This window comes from Eublepharis macularius, chromosome 5, assembly GCF_028583425.1.
Source record: "Eublepharis macularius isolate TG4126 chromosome 5, MPM_Emac_v1.0, whole genome shotgun sequence".
NCBI classification, from domain to species: domain Eukaryota; kingdom Metazoa; phylum Chordata; class Lepidosauria; order Squamata; family Eublepharidae; genus Eublepharis; species Eublepharis macularius.
In genome coordinates, this window is record NC_072794.1 from 126,939,970 (window position 1) to 126,953,430 (window position 13,461).

Below are 13,461 nucleotides of genomic sequence, written 5' to 3' on the forward strand. Positions count from 1 at the left end.
TTGGAACATGGATGCCATCACATCTAGTTTGGCCTGGAATCTGCCTGCTTTCCAGCAGATAGTGTTACTTGTATCCTAAATCCTGAGACCCATGGGACAGGGCATGGTGATATTGAGAGGGTATATTACATTGAATACCAATACTAATTGAAACAGTCAATTGGGGTGGAGGGACAAGGAACGTTTGGCCTAGTCCTCAAACTTAAAATGAGCCTCATATTTGGGCACATTAATATTTTGGCATTTGATAGGTTTCACAATTTGTTTTTGTATGCATCATTTGTCATCATTTTTTATTATGGCTAGGGGCCTCAAAAGCTGGAAGTGGTCTGGGCTGCTCTGAACCTCTGAGAGGGTCTGCCTAGTGGTAGCACTTCCATATACTCCTAGGAATTCTACCTCATGGTATCTGCAAATGTGTGTGATCATAATCATGTGATTTTGAGATGGTGTGGCTCTGGGAGGCAATGACATGCATAAGCCATACCAATCACCTTTTCCCACACTGCCATTTGTTGGGAGCAAACCAAGCTCCAGCTATGTTTCATGTCTTCCTAATTGTGCTGCCCAAGTGTCTACTTGGGTGTAAAACTGTCCATGATTTTCGGTCTTATTTATTTATTAGTTATTTCATTCATAATAAACTAGGTTTTGGTACAAAGATCCTGCTGTTAAGTAACGATTTGTACATTTAAATGTATCTAACATTGTAATGATATGTGTAAATAACTATGAATTGAAAATAATTTGATATACCAAATAGACAATTAAAAGACAACTTGAGAGTGGTGATAAATACCATTGAATATTAAGATAAGCGACCTGATAAAGAAGTTGGCCTATTCTTTGCGGATGCAAAGAAGGCCTTTGACAATTTGAACTGGGACTTTATGTTTGCGCCTATGGAGAAGATGGACTTAGGTAATGAATTTATAGAAGCAGTCAAAACAATTTACAAATTACAAAGAGCAACAATTTGTGTCAATGATGACCTAACAGAGAAATTTGAAATAAGGAAAGGAACTAGACAAGGATGTCCACTATCGCCGCTTTTGTTTGTGATGGTCTTGGAAGTATTATTGAGGAAGATCAGGGAGGATGATATTATAAAAGGGATAAAAATAAAGGGGTCTTCCTACAAACTGAGAGCATTTGCAGACGATGTGATGTTTATAGTGGAAGACCCTCTACAAATCCTGCCAAGATTGTTAGATAAAATAAAAGAGTTTGGAGATTTGGCTGGCTTCTACATTAACAAAAAGAAATCAAAAATAATAACAAAAAATATGACCAAGAAGCAGCAGCAGGAACTGAATGATTTAACAAATTGCAAAGTGGTACATAGAACTAAGTATTTGGGGATAGAGCTGACAGCTAAGAATATAGATTTATTCAAGAATAATTATGAAAAGCTCTGGACTCAAATTGAAAGAGACATGATAAAATGGAATAAATTAAATTTGTCGTGGTTAGGTCGAATTGCCACAATCAAAATGAATGTGCTGCCCAGAATGATGTTTTTAATGCAAACAATACCAATAGTGAAAGATAAAAAGCTATTTGAAAAATGGCAGAGAAAAATTTCGGAATTTGTCTGGGCAGGAAAGAAGCCAAGAGTGAAAATGAAAGTTCTTTGTGATGCGAAGGAAAGAGGAGGTATGCAACTACCTGATCTAAGACTTTATCATGAAGCGATATATTTGGTGTGGATTAGAGAATGGGTAACCTTGACCAATCATAAGTTACTAATGTTGGAAGGACATAATAAAATATTTGGATGGCATGCATATATGTGGTATGAAAAATATAAAATGGATGCAATGTTTCAGCACCACTACTTAAGAAGAAATTTACTGTTAACCTGGCTCAAATACAAGAAATATATAGAAGAAAAGAAACCACTTTGGATTGTGCTGGCTGAAGTAGTTAATCCAAATTTGGAATATCAGGGGAAAGAATGGTTTACCGTCAAAGAACTGACAGTACTAGAAGATGATCAATTGAAGCTTAAAAGAAATGAGGATTTGCCATTTAGATATGGTTGGCTACAATACAGAAAAATCAAAGACTTATTTGATTCAGAGCAAAGAAAAGTAGGTTTTAGAACTAAAAACTCAGACTTGGAAGAGATACTATTGGGAGATAATATTAAAGTAATATCTAAAATGTACACGTTGTTATTGAAGTGGTTCACAGAAGATGAGACAGTAAAAGTTCAAATGGTAAAGTGGGCTATAAACTGTAATAAAGAAATAACTATGGAAGCATGGGAACAGTTATGGAAAAATACCTTAAAAATATCAACTTGCACCAGTATTAAAGAGAATGGGTATAAAATGTTGTATAGGTGGTACTTAACACTGAAAACGCTAGCCATTGCTAACAAACAGTTGTCAAACAAATGTTGGAAGTGTAAAGAGCATGAAGGTTCTTTGTTTCATATGTGGTGGAATTGTCAAAAGGCTAGGGAATTCTGGTCTAAAATATGTGCTGAAATGTCTTTGATATTACAATATAATGTTGCAAAAAATCCAGAAATGTTATTATCTTTACATTTAGAAGAGGTTAATAGAAATGATAAGATAGTGCTATATTATATGATAGTAGCAGCAAGAACTCTATATGCTCAGTATTGGAAAAAAGAAGAAATACCGAATATTGAAGAATGGACAAGGAAGCTGTTGTACATGGCCGAAATGGACAAACTAACTAGAAATCTGAAAGAGCAAGATCCAGAAATTTTCTTGGAAGATTGGAAGAAGTTCAAGAAATATTTGGAAAAGAAATGTGATGTTAAAGGGCAATTGTGGTCTTTTGAGGGACTTTAAATTTTATACAAAGGACATTAACGAAAGAAAATATATTAAGATCTATACCATGGTATAAATATTAGCAATATAGTGTAACAATAATAATATCTGTGAATAAACAGGGGGCTCGAGTGTTGTTGGAAGTTAACAAAGAAAAGGGGGCGGGGAGGGTGTGGGGTATATAGACATGTAGAAGAGTTAAATTGGATAAATATTTTGTATTAAGTAATGATTGTATATTACCTCATCCAATAAAAATTTCATTAAAAAAGAAAAAGAAAATAATTTGATATATACGGTTTGGGGGATGTAAATCTTCTTTGTTAATGAACTCTAAAAAAGGCCACCATTTGTCGTAGAATTCTGAAGTACTTGCAGATGTAATATTTTGATGTAAATTATGTTATTTTCTCAATAATAAAGTGATCCCATATTTTTGAGTGCCATTGATTTATTGAGAATGTGTGTGAATGTTTATTCCAGTTTAAAGCTATCAATGTCTTTGCCACCACTAGAAGACTATTGATCAAATCTTGTCTTATTGCTGGTATTTTTCTGTCTTGCTAAAGATCTAAAAAAATTAGCTGTGGTTTTAATGGAATTTTATAGTATGTTATCGGTTCAATTTGTTGCAAAACTTCTTCCCAAAAATTGTTGATTATGGGGCATTGCCCCCAGCAGTGTGTGTATGAGCCAATATTACCGCATTTCTTCCAGCACAAGGGTAGGTGAGATTATGAAGCAGCTGCAGATAATTTTTTTGGTGTAAGATACCAACGCGTCATAATTTTAAATGTTTGAAGTTTCGTGTTCACTGTTTGTGAGTTGAGTAAAGTTGAAGACCAGATTTCATTCCAATTATCAGTTGTTAAAGGTATGTTGCAATCTTGTTGCCATTTATTTTGATAATTTAGCATCTTAGGTTTGTTAAGATGTATAATAATTCTATACATTTTAGAGATAAGACCTCTTTTTGAATTATTATTAGGGTCTAAAATTTCTTCAAATTTTGTTTTGGTTTTGCTAATTTTGTCTGTTACTTGTATTTGAGATGCCATATGTGATAATTGGAAGCAGGTGAACCAAGGGATAGGATTGTTTAGTTTCCTTTCTAGTTCATTTTTAGATAAGAGTTCTTTAGATGATGTTATGTTTATTAATCTTATATCATTAAATAAATTCCGATGACTGCGATTGGATTTTTTAGTTCCCGAGGGAAACCATTCTTGTGATAGGATAGTGGTGAAACGTGAAATGATAGGAAGTAATTTTGGTTTATAGGAGTCCCAAATTTTGAGAAAATTTAACAAAAATATATTATTGTTGATTTGGGTTGGGCAAAGACTACATTTACACCACACGACCTCTTGAAGAGACATAGGGATATAGAGAGGGTCTAAAAATTGAGACCAGTCCGGTTGCTCTTTTTTTCTTAATATTTGTGTTATCTTAGAAAGATAAATGGCGTTAGAGTATAGAGCTATATCTGGGCATTTAAAACCTACATTGTAGTGGTTTTGCTGTAGTATATGGAATGAGATTCTTGGTTTTTTATAATTCCAAAGGAAATTATTGAGTATACGGTGCCGTTGTTTAATTGTATTTCTGGTTAGTGAGATTGGTATCGTATGGAATAAAAAAATTAATTTCGGTAGAATAAAGGCTTTAATTAGGTGAAATTTATCATACCAAGAGTATTGTTGTTTATTCCAATTAAGAATATCAATTTTTGTATCTCTTTGATCTTTTGCTTATGATTAAACTTTATAAGTTGGTTCAGGTTGGAAGGGATATTAACTCCTAGATATGGTAGGTATCTGGTGGCCCATTGGAATTTATAATTTGCTTGAATTTTGCTTTTAATAAGTTGAGAAAGATTGATAGGGAGTATTGTTGATTTTGATGTATTGATAGTTAGGCCAGAAATTTGGGCAAATAAATCAAGAGATTTTTGCAAATGTGGTAGTTATTTCCAATTTGGAAATATATAATATGTCATCTGCAAACACGCTGATTTTGTAATTTTTAGAAGTGGTTTTTATTCCACGGATTTGGGTATTGTTATGGATTTCTGCTGCTAGGGATTCTAGAGCTATGGCAAAAAGGAGGGGTGAAAGTGGGCCTCCTTGTCTCATTCCTCTAGTTAGCTTTAATTCTTTTGAGGATATATTGTTTATTGAGACTTGGGCTTTTGCTTGTGAATATATTGTGTCTACGGCTTGTATAAAATTATGTCCAAAGCCCATGTAGGTTAAAAGAGAGTGAAGGTAAGATACTTCTAACAAATCAAATGCCTTTTCAATATCTTAAGAGAGTAGAAGGGATTCCATTTGTTGCTGATCACAGGCACCGCTGGGTTTCTGGTACCCGCAGCCAGCCCCACGTGTGTGCGCAACACAGTGCGCGCGCATGCACCCCAGCCTGCATGATGATGTCATCATGTTATGACATCATCACGCGGCAAAGCTGGGCCCATTGTCCGGCAGGTGGCAGGGGCGGCGCACGGAGGCTGCCCGTGCTCTGCACACTGCCCCGGCTGCCTGCCGTGCCTGGCCCATGGCTGCTGTGCCTGGCTGGGGGCGTGTGGTGGCGGTGGCAGCAGCAGCGTGGGGCTGGCCAGCTTGAAGCAGCTGCGGGGCAGGCACGCCAGTTCTGTGATGCGTGCCTCCACCCCCGGCACCCCCTCCGGCACCCCAGCACCCATGGCGGCCATCTCACCACCTCAATGGTGGCGCCGGCCCTGATCACAAGCTGCAATGATATTTAGAGTTTTCTGTATGTTTTCTGTAATGTCTCTTTCTGGTATAAATCCTGATTGGTCTTGAAGTATATAGTGACCTATGAAAGTATTTAGTCATTGTGTTATTATGGATGTAAATATTTTATAATCTTGACTTAATAAGGAAATTGGGTGGTATGAAGCTGGATTAAGGGTCCCCCCGATTTTGGTATGACAATTATTGTGACATTACTCCATGTGGGTGGTTGTAAGCCTATAGTTAATAAATCATTACAGGCCTCAGTTAAAGGTTGAGCAATAACTGTGGTGAATAGCTGAAAACTCTTTTGATTTAATTTCAACCTGTTGGTTGTAGTCTGACCTTCTGGGGCAATGGAAAACAACTCCGCACCATACTCTATATGACAGCCTCTCAGTTGTCTCCTCTCCAGACTAAACATACCAAGCTCTGTCAATCATTCCTCATTGCCCTCCTCTGGACACATTCCAGCTTGTCTATATCCTTCTTAAATTGTGGTGACCAAAACTGAATACAATACTCTAGGTGAGGTCTAACCAGAGCAGAGTAGAGCAATGCCATCTCTTTTCATGATCTGGATACTATACTTCTGTTGATACAGCCCCAAATTGCATTTGCCTTTTTATCTACCACATCACCCTGCTGACTCATGTTCAGTGTATGGTCTACTAAGACCCCTAGATCCGTTTCGCACATACTACTACCAAGACAAGTCTCCCCCATCCTATAATTATGCATTTGATTTTTCCTATCTAAATGCAGAACTTTGCATTTATCTCTGTTGAAATCCATTTTATTTGTTTTAGTCCAGTTTTCCAGCCTGTCAAGACCATCCTACATGTGGACTCTGTCTCCTATCATATTTGTTATAGCTAAACATTAGGAAGAACTTCCTGACAGTTAGAGTGGTCCCTCAGTGGAACAGGCTTTCTCGGGAGGTGGTGGGCTCTCCTTCTTTGGAGGTTTTTTAAGCAGAGGCTAGATGGCCATCTGACATCTTGCCTTACCCCTGAAGCTCCTAGGGCTGCTACCTGTCATCCCTAGTCCTGCATTCATAGCCTTTAAGTTACAGCACAATATATTACAACTTCATTGCTGGAACAGAGACTATCCTTGTCCAGTTTGGGAGGGATGGAGCTATATGATATCCAATTGGTAATGAATCACTGTTCAATTTTAATGATAATAGACATTCTTTTTCAAGGGAAAATAACTCAAAACAATTTTAAAAAAGCAAATCCCTGAAATGTAAGATGGAACATTTTTATGTATTGTTTCAACAAGTACATCACCTACTGTGGATGGGTGCCTTACCTTTGGCTCTGTATTAGATCCATTTCTTCCCTACTCATTGTGTAGATTTCAAGAGTAGGCTTCCTACTATGGATGATCCCAGCCCATGAAATTATAAACATAGTAGTGCATACACAATTAAGATTAACATAACTGGAAATGATTATGAGACCTTTGCTCATGACGGCATCAGCCCACCACACGTGGAAGTGCCTAAAGACTTCCAGACCAGAATCTACCAGTGTTCAGTAACTCTTTGTTCTAGTTCAAAAGCAATTTTTCTCCAGCTGGAAGACTTTGGTGCATTACACATCCTTCTCAGGACAAGTGGCACACCTGGTCCTACTTCTTTGCTGCTCCTCAGTGCTAAAGGTTATTCTGGTCTTCCCGAGTCATCTATTTGTATTTACGCATTTCATGTATAAGTACTGTTTCCAAGATAATGTATATATAAATTTTGCAGATTGTGTTTCCAGTAAAAGTTTGCAAACACAAATTGTTTTGTATAAAGCACAATAATGAAGAAATGTATAAATGAAACCATAAATCATTGTACCTTCTTTGCTTTGGAAAAAAAAGTGAGCAAAGCATATCAAACCCTGTTTGGAATGTTAATATTGCCACTTAATTCCAGAAACAGAGGATGGTTTCAATTAACTATGATAGATCAGAACTAAGCTGAAACATTGATAGACACTGTCCTAGAGACCTTTTATGGATGACGAAATATTCATTTGTCAAGAGGGAATTTCATCAAACGCTTCTTGTCTTACCCCTGCATGATGTGCCTCACCTGTCAAAATTCCCACAAGTACACAAGTGTTAAAGATACAAGAGTCTTGTTCCTCTTTGCATATGGTCCTTCTGGCTGTTCTAAAAGGATGTTGGATGAGATTAGGTTTCCTATCAACCTTCTCGATCTATATCTCTGAACAAATGACAATTGCACTTTTCAACAACACCTGGAACATTGCCGTAAATAGTCATCTTTTGCATTTCCTATCTTTAAGGCACATCAGGTGCCATGATAACTGAGTTTCTGGGATTACTTGTCTGACAGCAACACAGCCATGATGGCCTCCATTTCATGAAAGTGTAAATCACTGATGTCAGTGAGCTGGTTGTTTTGGTTAAGGGAAAGGTTAGAGATGAATGATTCACACTTAGATTGCTTGCTGTTGAATACAGCTCCCAAAGTTCAGTGTCACTTGGGCAAGTCATAATCAATTAAATATGACGTTAAAGTCTTGGATAGGTCAGAACGGCAAGGAAATCATCATGTTAGGCGAGAACCTTGTGGAATGGTCTGAAAGAAGGCAGAGAGGCATAGCCAGTAGATGTTTGTTAGTCAGTAAATGTTTGGTTTGCAAGAGCACAGCCAGAGAGAATTTTACTATCTTGTTTTGTTTTACCGTTTTGTTTAGATTGAGAATTTGTCTGCCAGAAGCCTGGTTAAGTCTACAATGCTGCTTTCCTTATTTTTATTTTAAAATATTTCTATGTAGCCTATGCAGCAGTTAAGATTAAAACACTTCAAACATTAAAAGCATCTAAACTACAAATATAAATACAATATTGTTTAAAAAAAAAAAGCAAGGAAGAGCGCTAATAAGAGTTAGTGAGGGAATGCTAAACAAAACAAAAAAGTCTTCATCGGTTGGTGGAAAACAATGATAGAGGGAGTCAGACAAATGTCCCCAAGGAAGGAGGTAAGTTTCAGTGCCATGATGGAGAAGGCCCCTTCTCAGGTTGCCACCTGCCTGGCCTTGCTATTATCTGTAATGTAGAAGATGAGAAGTCTTAACTTGAAGAGGTATGAATGTACTTTTGTCTGGTATTTTAGATACTGTGTGATTGTATTGGGCTTCAGATGTTTAGGAGAAATAGGTTGTGACAGATCTGGCACTCTCTAGCATGCTTTCAGATCACTTTCATCTACACATATACTTCTAATGACCTTTTTATTGATCTTTAGTAGCATCACACTACACACCAAAATACCTCAGCAACCATTTAAAATAATGACAAATAACTATTTCATGCCCCCACCATAATTTATACTTACTATATGAGTGAGAATTCATATTTAAACCTGGCAAGCAGGGTTTTTTTTCAGCAGGAACATGGTGGAATGGAGTTCCGGAACCTCTTGAAAATGGTCACATGGCTGGTGGCCCCACCTCCTGATCTCCAGACAGAGGGGAGTTGAGATTGCCCTCCACGCCACTGAGCAGCATGGAGGGCAATCTAAACTCCCCTCTGTCTGGAGATCAGGGGGCGGGGCCACCAGCCATGTGACCATTTTCTCCAAGGGCAACCCACTGAGTTCCACCACCTCTTTTCCCAGAAAAAAAGCCCTGCTGGCAAGCAATGGTGGAAAACAACACACCAGAAAACTAGAGCTGGGAAGTGCTCACTAAAAGATGTGTGTACACTGCAATTACTGCCACAGAGATACAAACTGTGAATGCATTTAGTATGAGTAACACACAAGAACTGAGTATTTGTGTGCATCACAAACAATCACAGTAACACACAAGGCAATGATAACTCATTTACTGGGTACAGTATTAACAGACTGCCTTATGCTAGGAATAATTCTAAGAAGACAGGAGCATTGGGGAAATCCTTACACAAAGCAACAGTCTGTCCCACAAACAAAACTAACAAACCAGTCACATTTTCTCATGTTAGCCCAGTCACTATGCAATTTGGAGAGAATATTAGAAAGTACATGAAAATGCTCAGTCCTGAAGAGAACCCAAGCCGGTGAAGGTCAGTTCACATACTACAAAGTCCTTCTGTCTGCCACAAGAACTTTTGATCAGGCATGCACAGGGATTTTCTTGTTGGGGACATAATGTTCAGGCCTGATTTAGATTAAGACTTCAGAATGCAGAGAACAGGGGCTTAAGCCTCCCCACTCATTCAATTTTTCCCGCCAGAAATGGTCCTGGGGAGCCACCATTTGCTAGACTGGGGAAACTTACATGTAACTGTAAGTACAAGTAAGTTTCTCTAGTGACCAAATAGCTGCTCCCTTTTCCATGTGCACCATCCAAATCAGGCCCATGTATGCCTAGAATTAATTTCTAAGTGAGGAATTCCCATCATGCCAGTCAGAAGTAACATGTGAATTGGCCATCAAGCAAAGAGATGCTGGCTGAGGAGATGTTGCTGATGGAGAATCAAGAAACCCCTCCTCAAGACACTGATGATTGCTGGAAACATTGGGGGGGAAAGCAATTGTTGGACTGTGATAACTGGATTCGTTTCCTATCAGTTTCATTATCTCCTGATTGATTCTGTCCCTCTCCCTTTGAGTATGCGCCATGCTTGAACTCTCAAGCTAGACAGCTGGGTGGTAGAATAACCAATGTAATTAGTTTACCCAGTTGCTTTTATTATAATAATGACAATAACAATTAGGACCCTTTGACTTGTATTTTATTAGTTAATAAAGAAATACACTTCCCTAGGGACAACTGGCTCAATCAGTTACAGATCTGTTATAAGGCAGGCAAAAGAGATCCAGGCTGCTAAAAATGAGAAGCACTAATTGTTTGGACTATGCCTAATCTCTGAGGTATTTTAGGGCTAACAAGACCCAAAAAGAACAAACAAACTCTGGTTATGTAGATAATCCCTTGAATTATCCAGAGCACCCAACTTCTGTAGGCATTGCTGGGAATCCATGATAACTTTAGGCAAGGAATCGAACCCAGTGAATACAGAACAGGGCCAGTCCATTGTTTTTGGCGTGGTAGGCAAATGCCTCCCCCCACACACACACTGAGGAGAAGCCACCCCCCCCCCCACAGACTGTTCTCACTATGGGTTGGGCTGTAGTTTGCCTGGGTGCATTGGTGCAGTGTAGTAGCACCCCAATCTTGCCCTGGAACCGGTGATGGGGGGAAGCTGTGCCTACTGCCCAAATGCCTTGCTGTGGTGCTGCTTGCTGTGACCATTTCTATGATACTGTAGGACGGTCTGGTGCCCTCGGTGATCACCTAAGTACTCTACTGGAAGGGCTGGCTCTGGAAACCCAGTACTTCTATTTGATTTAATTGGGGATTTTACTGATGACATAGCTGAGATTAGGTAACTTGATATGCCAGAGATGTCATAGAATAACAATAACAACAACAATTCAATTTATATACTACTGTTCAGAACAACTTAATGCCCACTCAGAGTGGTTTACAAAGTATGCCATTATTATCCCCTCAACAAAACACCCTGTGAGGTGGGTGGGGATGAGAGAGCTCTTAGAAGCTTTGACTGACCCAAAGTCACCCAGCTGGCTTCAGGTGGAGGAGTGGGGAAGCAAACCCAGTTCTCCAGATTAGAGTCCTGCACACTTAACCACTACACCAAAAGGCGTTCCATTGCACTGTATTGTGCATATTTTCTGAATATGTACACCTGCTTACTTCCCAACTAGAGATGGGCACGAACCGCAAAATGAACTAAAGTTCGTCACAAACTGGGCCAGTTCATGGTTCGCGAACCTGCAGTTCATGGAAGCCTCATTTTCATGAACTTCCACGAACTGCTCTGCCGCTTCGCAGCAGCAGAGAAAGGGGCATTTAAACCCCCAGATCAGCTGCTCCCCGACCAAGCAGCTAATTCAAGCTGGTGGGGATGAAACGCTCCTTTCCCTGCCGCTGTGCAGCAGCATGGAAAGGGGCATTTAAACCCCTGGATTAGCTGCTTGGCAGAGACTTCCCCAGAAGCCAGCACAGAAAGGGGCATTTAAACCCCCAGATCAGCTGCTTGTCAGGGATCTCCCCAACAAGCAGCTGATCCAAGCTGGTGGGGGGTGAATTGCCCTTTTCTGTGCTGCTTCGCAGCAGCACAGAAAGGGAAATTTAAACCCCACAAATCACAAACTGGTTCGCAAACTGGGGTAAGTTCATAAAAGTTAGTGGTTCCTGGTTCGTGAAATTGGATGAACCACAAACCACACGGTTCATTTTTTTCCTGGTTCATGCCCACCTCTATTCCCAACAGTCCACAATTACTTTCTTTATCCAGAGTCTGTTCCAATTCCTGCAGGTCGTATTTTAGAGTCAGAGAGGTCTGGAAACACTTATGTAATATTGCAATAGCAACAAAATGTTCAGAGCATATGTTTCCTATGGTGTTAGTGTGGAAAGATACTATAGAAAGTCAAATTAATTAATGTTGCACTCAGACAGTTAACCCTCCCTCCTCCTATTATATAAATCTGTCATAGAGACCCTGAGAGAAAGGTATAACCCTAGGGACCCATAGCCTGGACAACAGCCTGACCTGAAATCAAACATGACTCACAAGGAAGTTCCCTCTCTCTCTCTCTCTCTCTCTCTCTCACACACACACACACACACACTTATCCTCACTGAGGCAGTATACTGAAGGATAATGTTTTATTCTCCCTCATAGGAGTGAATGGCAATTGTTTACTTCTATGGCAGATGGAAAAGAGTGCATATACGCACATGGCCAACACTCGAGTCAGAGCTAAATGTGACACTTTTTGTGCCCATTTCTCAGCTTTTGCCGAGACATTAGAAACTCATGGCCTTGTCTGACAACCTGGCAGGTTTAAAAACAAGCCTTTCTTCTCTGTTATTCACCCTAGCTGGGGAGCATACTGCAGACCGAACTGGTTTCTGTTTTGTGACATTTCCGTTCTGATGAATACAAAGGCTTTCTTACATTGTCATATGTGTACTTTCTAACTCTCATGGAAAATGAAGAGTTAATGATAAAGTAATTAGTTTTGTGGTCCAGCTGCTAGGCAGATATGTTATAGTTGTTATTCCAATCACATTTCCATCTTGCTAAAGTATGAATCTTCAGTAGATAATATTGAAATAGAAGCAGCAATTAATGCAATTATATAAACAGAAAGATCAACCAGGAATTAACTGGGAGAATATAAAACGCACTCAGGGCTTGTGCTAGGGTTATTGACTCTGCAGCTCTTTAATTCTGAATCAGGTTCCTGTGGGAAGGGAAAGGCTGGCTGTCAAGAGACTGGTTGATTCCAGATTTGGCATTATTGCAAATCTAATAGGTAGGTTACTGGCTCAGGTTTGGGGTGGTGGTGGCGGGACCTGGACGACTGTCTTACTATAAATCCGGTGATCTGTACCCTAAACAGGATCAATATGTAGATATGAGCTCTAGCATCAACCATGTTTTGAATGTGTGTATTTCTTTGTTCAGTCTCAGAAATGGACCATCAGAAACTTTGTTTTTTCATGATTTATTCAGGCTATTATTTAGGCCACCCCTCCAGATTCCTACTCATTTGAGCAAGCCTGTAGTTTATGGTCAGCAGGATAAGCAGGACTGTACAAGTGTCTCTCACAATAGTCAGATTTGGAAGGACCAGGTGTACTTTTACCCCTGCCTGATCCCCAGATGCACAGGGTGAATGGTAACCAAAACAGGAAAGGGAGAAAAGGCAATTCTTAAAAGAAGGGTGGTGGGGTAGTCCTAATACAGAGGTTCAGGCGAGGGTACAGGCGAGAATGGAAATGTCTTCAAGAGGTGGAGGTAGCCCGTATTGTTAACTTTCCTCGGGACACTTATCAACATACCTCTTA